The following is a 10,044-nucleotide window of genomic DNA, read 5'->3' as shown; positions in this document are numbered from 1 at the left end:
TATTCAAATGATCTAAAGCCAATTCTAGGTCAAGATAAAGTTTCTTAAAATTCAAACCCTGGAAGAATTGTATTTTATAAAACTTTTGCTTCCTGGGTAGAAAAACAAGAAATATCTTTTTCCTATTAACAGACTAGAAAAAGACTACCCAAAATTAGGTTTATTTTCTAAGTTCATTTGTCCTTGGGTGTGGTCAGCAAATGACACTAATTGGATTTCTGCTATCAGTCTCCCTGAGTACATTGATATAAGCTATTTACTCCCTGTTTAGCGAGGCAAAATGCAAATCTTTTACTTTTAAGTGTCCTTGATTTAGGGAAGATAGGATTTACTAGATGGCTCCATATTGCTGTTTAACCATCTCAGTTTTGCTCTTCTACTTGTCCTGGCTTATTGCTGGCTTGTTTCACTTACATAACTTCATTTCGACATTTCTCTTCACAACATTCTACAACTTTCACAAACTTTCTACAACTTTCACAAATCTTTCTTCAGAAACCTTACAACTTTCAGAAATAACCAACTTTAGAATCCACTTTTTTTCCCCTTCAAAATGCATCCCCATGCCCTCATGCCTTCCATTACATCAAAACCATAATATCTTTCTAATTAGTTAGAATTCTTAACCCTTAGGAACCTTAATGTTTAGGTGACATGTAAGTAATTAACATCCCTCAAATTAGCAATACATTCACATTTTAAGACATATCCTGTATAATAAAAGCCTAATATGCAAATTGTCCCCTCCACTGGGAGTTCAACTGCTTGCTATGACATGCGCTGACCACCAGGGGGTGGTGCAGAACATGGCAGGCATCAGTGATGCAGCTCTGGCAGCGGGCAGCAGTGGAGGCACTGCTGGCTCTGATGGGCCTCGATTAGAGTGGAACCATGGCGGGATGGTGGAGCAGGTGAGTAGGAGGTGCCAAGCCTAGGCAGGTGCAAGTGGGGCCTGATTGCCCCACTGATCACCCTGCAGACAGCGACCAGTGGTGGTGGCAGGGGGCAGGGCCACTGCCTGGCTCCCAAGCACTGAGGGAGCCAGGAAGGGGCCAGATTGCCCCACCGATTGCCCTGCAGATGGCAATCAATGGCGGCGGCAGGGGGGTGGGGCCGCCACCCGTCTACCAGGCACTGAGGGAGCCAGGCAGGGGCCCGATGACTCAGGTGGAGGGGGATGTGCAGGGCTCCAGGAGCCCAGATGCTGCCCAGGGCCCAGAGGTCAGGTGGGACCTACCCTTCCACGCCAGACACTTGCGCTTTGATTGCCGGCCAGGCCTAGGGACCGCACCTGTGCACGAGTTCTGTGCACCAGGCCTCTAGTTTCAAATAAGATACAAGACTTATTCATTAACAGATTCAAATCCATCCTCCAGATTCTCCATATGAGGCAAACTCAGATTAATTAATATTTCAGTATTTTGTTTTTTCAAAATACCTAGATACTTAATAATTTTTACTATTTAATCCAGCAAACTCAAAAGTTTTAAGTTACCAAACACTTTGGAAAATTAGTTTAGGCATCTATAATTACCACTGAAAAAGCTTTATCATATACCCTTCATTTTAGTTATATTTATTTTGCCTTAACAACTTTGACATTTTAAAGCCAATTATGGTTACCCAAGGCATTTTCTTAGCAAATTTTGTAACAGAGATAACTCACTGGCCTTCAGTGGCTTTAAGGTTAAAGTACTATTTTTATTTCTATTTTTTAAATGTTTATTTATTTATTTACTTATTTACAAAAATGGGAGTGGCCCCCACACTGCTATTTCTGTAGCCTGCTGGAGGACACTTCTACAGGTCTAATCATCCTAGGAAAAACACTTGGGGGGTTTAAATGATTATTTCCCATATTTTTTCCTTCTGAGTAGACTAACAACATGAAATCTTACATATAAGAAGAGAGCTTAAAAACAGAAAAACCTAAGTAAATAAATGGGTACTTATAAAAGGATGGACTGGGCCATTAGCCTTAGAATCTTCAAACTAAGCCCCCCAAAGATAAGAAAGCAAACAAAGAACATCAGTAACCAAGTTACATTACAGACAGGACAAGGACTCTCACTAGCTAAGAGTTTCCAGTGGCTGATGCCATGAGAGGGAGAGCAGGAAGGGTTCCCAGGATAAAGAATTCTTGGCAGCTGCTGGGAAGTCCCTGCAATCCCTGCCACGTGTTCAGCCTGCCACAAGTAGCTGGGGCCTCTTGCAAAGTGAAATATGCCCCATCCTTACATAAATTAAACCAAACAGCAAAGACACATAAAACAACAATCAACAGAGACTCTTATATACGATATTTACAGGTGCGCATAACACACAGACAAGACGTAATAAATCAGAGTTCTTTTCATGGATCTTTCAGAAGATGTTTTACAGTGTCCGGGACTTACAGCCAGATGTGGCCCAGAGGGCTCACAGGTGGGGTCGCCAGTGAACACCCACAAACAGCCTGTTGTTCACAGATCTCATCATATTCTGCTCTCCATAGCAAATATTAACTGGCATCTAAAGTAATTTTAGCTAAAATCTGCCAGTCCCAAGGCATCAAATGGTAAAGCATTAAGGAGTCCTTTTGTAAATGGACCGTTAGCCCCATTTTCTCTTGTTGATGAGCCTTCCCACACGGGAGGTGGAGGATCAGGGCCTTAGGTATCACAGGCTTTACAGGCTCTACTTCAGGAGGAGGGGGCAGTGGTAAATCCTCCTGGCGCTCTGTAGGCTTTTGATCCTCACTATGAAGTGGGCATAGTGCAGCTTGAACAAGAGCCTACATAGTTAAAGATGACAAAGGCACTCGTTTTCCCTGAGCCTGATTTCTCTTTAAATTCCTGTCTACTTGTTCCCAGAGATCAACATCTAATGTTCCATCATCAGGGAACCAAGGATTATAAATTACTAGAGGCCCGGTGCATGAATTTCGTGAACGTGTGTGTGCGTGTGTGTGTGTGTGTGTGTGTGTGTGTGTGTGTGTGTGTCCCTTAGCCCCGCCTGTGACCTCTTGCAATCCGGGACCCCTCGGGTAGAGTCCCTAGGCTTGGCTGGCGATCAGGGCCTATTGGGGCTTTCCTTCCCCCAGCTGCCGGCAGCTGGCCCTGACCTCGCCACTGCCACTGCTTGCCATCTGTGCGGCACTGCCACAACCCCCACCACCAGTTGCCTCCCTCTGTGGTCGACAGTCATGGAGTGTGATTGCTTGGCTGGCCTGGGCCTCCCTCTGCAAGGTGATCGCTGGCCGGCCCCGCACACCTGCCAGGCATCGCCAGCCAGCGGCCTGGGCATCCCTCTGTGTGAGATCATAGGGCAATGGTGGGTCCCCCTGATCAATCACATCTCACCCACCTTGCCTGGCCTGGCACCAGTGCATGTCATAGCATGGTTGTTCGGAAGGTTACCATTTGCTTTTTTTAAAAAGTATATTTTTATTATTTCAGAGAGGAAGGGAGAAGGAGAGGGAGACAGAAACATCAATGATGAGAGAGAATCATCGATTGGCAACCTCTTCCACACCCCCTACTGGGGATTGAGTTCACAACCCTTGGCATGTGCCCTTGACTGGAATCGAACCTGGGACCTTTTAGTCTACAGGCTGACACTCTATCCACTGAGCCAAACCAGCTAGGGCAGCAGCTTTGCTTTTAATAACTTTTTAAGTAACAAAGAGATCTGTTACTTGGTGGACAGTTGCTGTTCTATTGTGAAACCTTAGCTGAAAAACAATTCCCTCTAACTTGGAAATCCCAAGCAGGCTCCAATGACTTGCTGCACAGTTACTTTCATTTACTTCCTCTTCATTTTCAAGGGTTCTGTTGGGTCTCATTGCATTCCTTGGTCCTCACACGGGGCACCACCTTGCCAGGGCTGAACGGCAGCCCCTGAACGACAGATGAATGGATTACTCCAACACACCGTTTGCTGTGAAAGAGAGGCTAAGGGACGGCCTGGCTGAAGGAGCTAGGCAGCCTCAATTGCCTGCCTCATTAGGCTTTTATTGGAATTTTTATCTTTAGATACAATCAGTAGGGTGAATAATCTTGGGAGGACACATGTGTTTACATTGTCCTCTAGTCAAGGGCATTCAGGGATTAAGCATAAGGATTCCAGTAAACACCCGGGGGTCTGCACATGCACAGACTTGTTTGGAAAGGTCAAGGACTAATTAGGGGCACTGCCTTCGACACTCCCCTGTCTCCCCTAAGTCGAAATTCCGATAAACAGGGAAGGTGGCCTTCCACACACTTCCCTTTTCTCAGAATGTCCTCCTTACAACTTTCCAACCAAGTCTCTTATGCTCCCCAACAAACGACAAGCAGAACAAAGCAAAACAAAACAAAAAACAAAATGTGAAGCCTAATTTCCCTCCCCTTTAATGTGGACTCACCTTCTGATTTGCTTCTGAAGAAAAAATATGGTGAAATTGACAATGTGTAACTTCTGGTTTAGGATGTAAAGGCATTGTAGTTTCTTATTTACTCTTTCTATGGTGTTACTCACTCTGGGGCAGCCAAGTGCCATGCCACGAGGACACTCAAAAAGCCCATATAGAGATCCACGTGGCAAGGAACGTAGGCCTCCAATGAATAGCTAGTGAGGAAGTGAGGCCACCAGCCATGTGAATGGACTTGGACGCAGACCCTCAAGCCCCAGTCTAGGATTCATGACAGAAGTCCCGGCTGACGTCTTGTTTGCAGTGTTATGTGAGACCAGAGCCAGAACCACCCAGATAAGCCATTGCTGAATTACTGCGCCATAGATGCTTTGAGATAATACATGTTTGTTGTTTTAAGCCACTAAGTTTTGGTGTAATTTGTTACACTGCAACACATAATTAAATCTTAGTTTCTGTAAGGTAACATTCAACTTTAAACTCAAACTCCCTGATAGGATTAGCCCTCCCCAAATTCCCCAGAGTCTCTCTTTCACCATCACCTTTCCAAGATGAAAGTTTTCCAGAGGAAAGTGATGCTGGAGTTGTATTGTACCATCTCCCTGGCCTGCTGCCTCTGTGGAGAAGACCTTAATTCTACCTGAATATTGTGTGGTTGTTTCTTTTATCCAGTGGAGTCCACTGAGGGACTGGTCCCATTTGAACAACATACTTGCACCTGCAGTCTCTGTCATGGCCCCAGTCCTCCTTTGCTCTAGTTGTATTTCCAGCAGTTGAGCATGTGGGAAACTGTGAATGTCCCTCCTACCAGGTATGGGCTCTGAGAAGACAGATGCTCCACCATCACAGACTGTCCTACCCTGCAACTTCTGAGGTGCACACTTTCATTGCCCTTTCTGTAGTGGAGTTTGCCTAAGATTCTTAAAGTTTTCCTAGGCTATATCCTGGTGATATAGCAATAAATTCTTTCACTGTTATTTTAATTTTTTTCTTTATTATACTTGTGAAAATTTAGAAATAGCCTAAATGCCCATACATAAGAAATAGTTGAACATGCTATGGTACCTTACACAATGGAATACTATGCATCTATACACAAGAATGTGAAAGATCTTTTCAGGATATATTGTTCTGTGAAAAAGCAAAGTTTGAAAAGTACCTATATGTAGTATGTGACCATTGAATCAAGAAGGAAGTATGAGAATATATATGAATCTGTTCATTGGTGGAAAAGAATAGGAAGGAAAAAACAGAAGCTAGAGAAATTGGTTATATTCAGGATGAGTGGAAAAGGGGTGGAAATAAGGAAGCAATAAGAACATGGTATAGGACTGAGGGAGATCAATACTTTTGTGAATATACATTTTTATAGCTCTTACTGTTAGAATCATGATATTATTTTACATGCTTCCCAAATAATAGACAAACAAACAAGGATGTGAGGAGAATCCAAAATGAAAATAGACAGTAACAAGTAAAATCTAATGGTATTATAAATGAATAAAATAATCACACTGATGAGGGTGAGGATAAAAGAACTAACAAAAATAGCTTTAGAAAGCAGTATTTTGACTAAACCTAGTAAGTATGAAGACAAACGAAACAAACAAACAAAAAACTCCCATGATATTTCCACAAATGCTAGACTCTATTTATTAAATTTGCTTCTAAATTAGTAGGGTGTAAGTTAGTAATTCTGAACTATTTTGTTTGTACTAGGTTTGAACAAATAAGCAAATATATTGTTAAGAAAGAGAGCCATGTTTCTCACTGTCAGAGAAAGAGGTTATACATAAAATGAACTCTGTCAGGTTAAATTACAATAAAAGGTATCAGTATAAATGAATAGTTTTTAATATCTATACAGCTGCAATGTAATGTCTTTGGAGAAGGTATGTGCTGACTTGATTGGAGGTGTAAAGGAAAAAAAAATCTCAAAGTGAAAGGACCAGTGTGGATGCCTACAAGACTCTGAGAAGCACTACAAGAAAAACTCCTTTGGGACGGGTATAGGATGAGGATCCACAAGCGAGTCATTGACTTGCACAGCCCTTCTAAGATTGTTAAACAGATTACTTCCATCAGTATTGAGCCAGGAGTCAAGATTGAAGTCACCATTGAAGATGCTTAAATCAATCTTTTTAATAAATTGACTATCAGTTGTTAAAAAAAAATGGATAGCCTGGCTGGTGTTGCTCAGTGGTTGAGCATCGACCTATGAACCAGGAGGTCATGGTTCAATTCCCGGTCAGGACACATGTCTGAATTGCTGGATGGATCCCCAGTGTGGGTCGTGCAGGAGGCAGCTGATCAATGATTCTCTCTCATCATTGATGTTTCTATCTCTCTCTCCCTCTCCCTTCCTCTCTGAAATCAATTAAAAATATATTTTGAAAAAGGATAGATAGAGAAATAAATAGACGTGTGTATTTTTGTGTTATTATACCTATATCTATTTGCCAGCTCTGTTCTCTGTGAGGGCTAGAAACGATGACATCTCCATAGCAATGAGCACACTTAGCAATTTTCCAATGAAAGGAATCAGCTCAGGGCTCTTTGGAGAAATGGCTGATATCAAGAAGGACCCTGGCAGGGAAAATACATGAAACTGGAACATGTTAAGGTAACAGAAGTATAAAAGTACTCACAAAATAACAAGCACCTGTTTAAACTTGTTTTTTTGTGTGTTTTTTGTTTTGTTTTGAGGTGCTTCTGTTATTTTTTGAGTACTTTTATAAAACACAAAAAAACAAGTTTAAACAGCTTCCAATGGCCAAAGTTGTACCAATTAGTTCAAATAGTGGTAGATTTGAACTATAAACCTTTAGATTATAATAGTTATCAATGACTCGATACAGGTATGACTGTATAAATGGAAAAGTACTCTCCTTTAAATCTACAAGGAATAAGGAAAATAGAAAATCACCATTAAACAAACACAATTGAAATATTTGTTGTATCTATCCATATGTATAAATATTCAAATTATCATTGGATGCTAAAATTAATGGATAATGAGAAATAGAATATTTATATTGTTTTAAAGTATTTCCTCACAAAATACGTATTAACTACAAATGAACAATCTTAACATCCCAAAGGAGAAGCCTGGCAGACACCATTTAGCCATATGATCAAAGTTAACAGTATCACTAATCTACCTACACTAATAAAAGAGAAATATGCAAATTGACCATACCTCCGTGACACCCACCTGCCAATCTGGCGTGACTATGCAAATTAACCCAACAAAGTTGGGTTAATTTGCATAGTCAGGCGCAGAGCGAAGACTGAAGGCTCTGGCCTGAGTGAAGACTGAAGACGACTGAAGACTGAAGAGGCTTGGTTTCTCCACAGAGGCCAGAGCGAAGGCCCGGGTCCCGGGTGCCAGAAGAAAACTGGTGCTGGCAGCCAGGAGAAGGAAGGCCTATTGCACGAATCTTCGTGCAACGGGCCTCTAGTATATATATAAAAGCCAGCAACCTTAACGACCAGAACACCATGGCCCTCTCCCAGGCTGGCGCTGCTCCCCAGGGAGCAGTTAGGGGCGCCCCTAAGCAACACGATTGGGTGCGAGTTTGATGGGGGAAAGTTGAAGAAATACAGGGGAAGGTCTTAAGGGTCTGTGGGGTTGGGGTGGTCGGCCCTGAGTAGGTTTGGAGTGTGCTGGGGAAGGAAGAGGAAGATCCGATTGGAAAACGGCTCAGCACAGTCCCTTTCTCATTGCGAACCAGGATGGCGCCAGCCGTGGACTGAATGGGCAGTTGTTTCCTGAGTGCGCTTGGGACCGACATGTTCGTGGCAGCGGCAGTACTCCTGAAACTGCACTGATTCCAAATAGTAAACAGCTATCAACGTCAAAGAACAGAAAAATCCTCTCCAACTAGAGCAGGCGTCCTCAAACTACGGCCCGCGGGCCACATGCGGGTGTTTTTGCCATTTTGTTTTTTTACTTCAAAATAAGATATGTGCAGTGTGCATAGGAATTTGTTCATAGTTTTTTTTAAACTATAGTTCGGCCCTCCAACGGTCTGAGGGACAGTGAACTGGCCCCCTGTTTAAAAAGTCTGAGGACCCCTGATAGAGGCTCTGGACTTGCAACGTGACTGAAGGAAACACCATTTAAGGAGGAGCTAGAAAAACCGCAAGTATGCGACCAGAGGATGGTGGGATTGTGGAGGATGCCTGAGACCCTACAGCTAGAATGTGAGCCTATTATTGCGCATGTACATAGTCAATCCTATAGCATGTACATAGTCAACCCTATAGTCCTCAGTCTCTCAGTATTTGGAGGTGACTTCTGGTGGGAAATTATTTGGATTGAGGTTTTCTGTTCCCTTGTGGGGAGGAAGATCAGAATTAAAGGTTTCCTTTGTTACCTTGGTTTGAAGCGGAGGACAAGAGCCACGAGTACGACCAGCTCTACCAGGAGTACACACGCACCTCCCAGGAAGTGCAGATGAAGCACACTGCAATCGAAGCCTTCAGTGAAACCATCAAGATCTTCGAAGAGCAGGGCCAGACTCAAGAGAAGTGCAGCCAGGAGTATCTGGAGCGCTTCTGGCATGAGGGCAATGAAAACGAGATGCAGAAGATTCTGCTGAACTCAGAACGGCTCAAGCCTCACATCGCCCAGATCCACGAGAGCCACATGAAGCTGGAACAGGAGCTGTGGACACAGGCCTTGGACAATCGGGAGATCGATAAGCGCATGAACAGCCTGAAGCCAGACCTCATGCAGCTGCGCAGGAGCCGAGACCAGTACCTGGTATGGCTCACCCAGAAAGGCGCCTGGCAGAAGAAAATGAACGAGTGGTTGGGCATAAAAAATGAGCCTGAAGGCCAGTATGCACTGATGGAGGATGAGGATGACCTCCCCCACCATGAGGAAAGAACCTGGTATGTGGGCAAGATCAACCGAATGCAGGCTGAGGAAATGCTGACTGGCAAGTGGGATGGTACCTTTCTCATCCGTGAGAGCAGCCAGCAGGGCTGCTATTGTGGTGGTGGACAGCGATACCAAGCACTGTGTCATCTACCCCACGGACACTGGCTTGGGTTTTGCAGAGCCCTACAACCTGTAGGGTCTCTGAAGGAGCTGCTGCTGCATTACCAGCACACCTCCCTCGTGCAACACAACGATGCACTTACCATCACACTGGCATATCCCATGTGAGCCTGCCCCCCTTCGCCCCCCACAGCCAGCTGACTCATACAGAGAAGGACTCCATCTTTCTGTCTGTCCGTCTCTCTTCTTTGTGAATCTTTCTCTGTCTCAATCTGTCTCTTGCTTTCTCTGAGTCTTTCTCTTCCTGTCACCCTTTCTATCCCCATTTCTGTCCTCTCTGTCTCTCTTAGTCTCTGTACCTCTAAGTCTCTGTTACAGGAGCATACCTCTTCCACCCCATGCCCCCTTTCCCCATGGGCACTGCCCTCCCCTGGCTCTGACTGCCCCTACCAGTTCCTACAGTTCCCCCAAGCTCCCCCTGCCTGTACCTGCCATGTTTACAAAGGCCCCTGGGGTGCTCAGCCCCAGCCTGGTGCCCTGATTTTTAAAACATAGACCTGGGGTCAGGGCAGGAAGAAGGCAGGAAGGAACTTTGCTGGGCCACTTCCAAGACCCTCAGCTGTGACATTTGGGGCCGGGTGAGTCC

At 44.2% G+C, this 10,044-nt stretch overlaps 1 pseudogene across 1 annotated transcript; it reads left to right on the top strand.

Annotated features, from left to right (window-relative positions):
* The first annotated feature begins 806 nt into the window (after positions 1-806).
* On the top strand, positions 807-9,566 carry LOC307097636 (phosphatidylinositol 3-kinase regulatory subunit beta-like; annotated as a pseudogene). The gene is made up of 3 exons: positions 807-911; positions 8,125-8,230; positions 8,782-9,566. The product of its transcript is annotated as a phosphatidylinositol 3-kinase regulatory subunit beta-like (transcript).
* Positions 9,567-10,044: the final 478 nt, after the last annotated feature.

The sequence above is a fragment of the Cnephaeus nilssonii genome, assembly GCF_951640355.1.
Source record: "Cnephaeus nilssonii genome assembly, chromosome: 4".
Lineage (NCBI taxonomy): Eukaryota > Metazoa > Chordata > Mammalia > Chiroptera > Vespertilionidae > Cnephaeus > Cnephaeus nilssonii.
The sequence above is the reverse complement of the archived record's forward strand: the minus strand, read 5'-3'. Positions and strand labels throughout refer to the sequence as shown.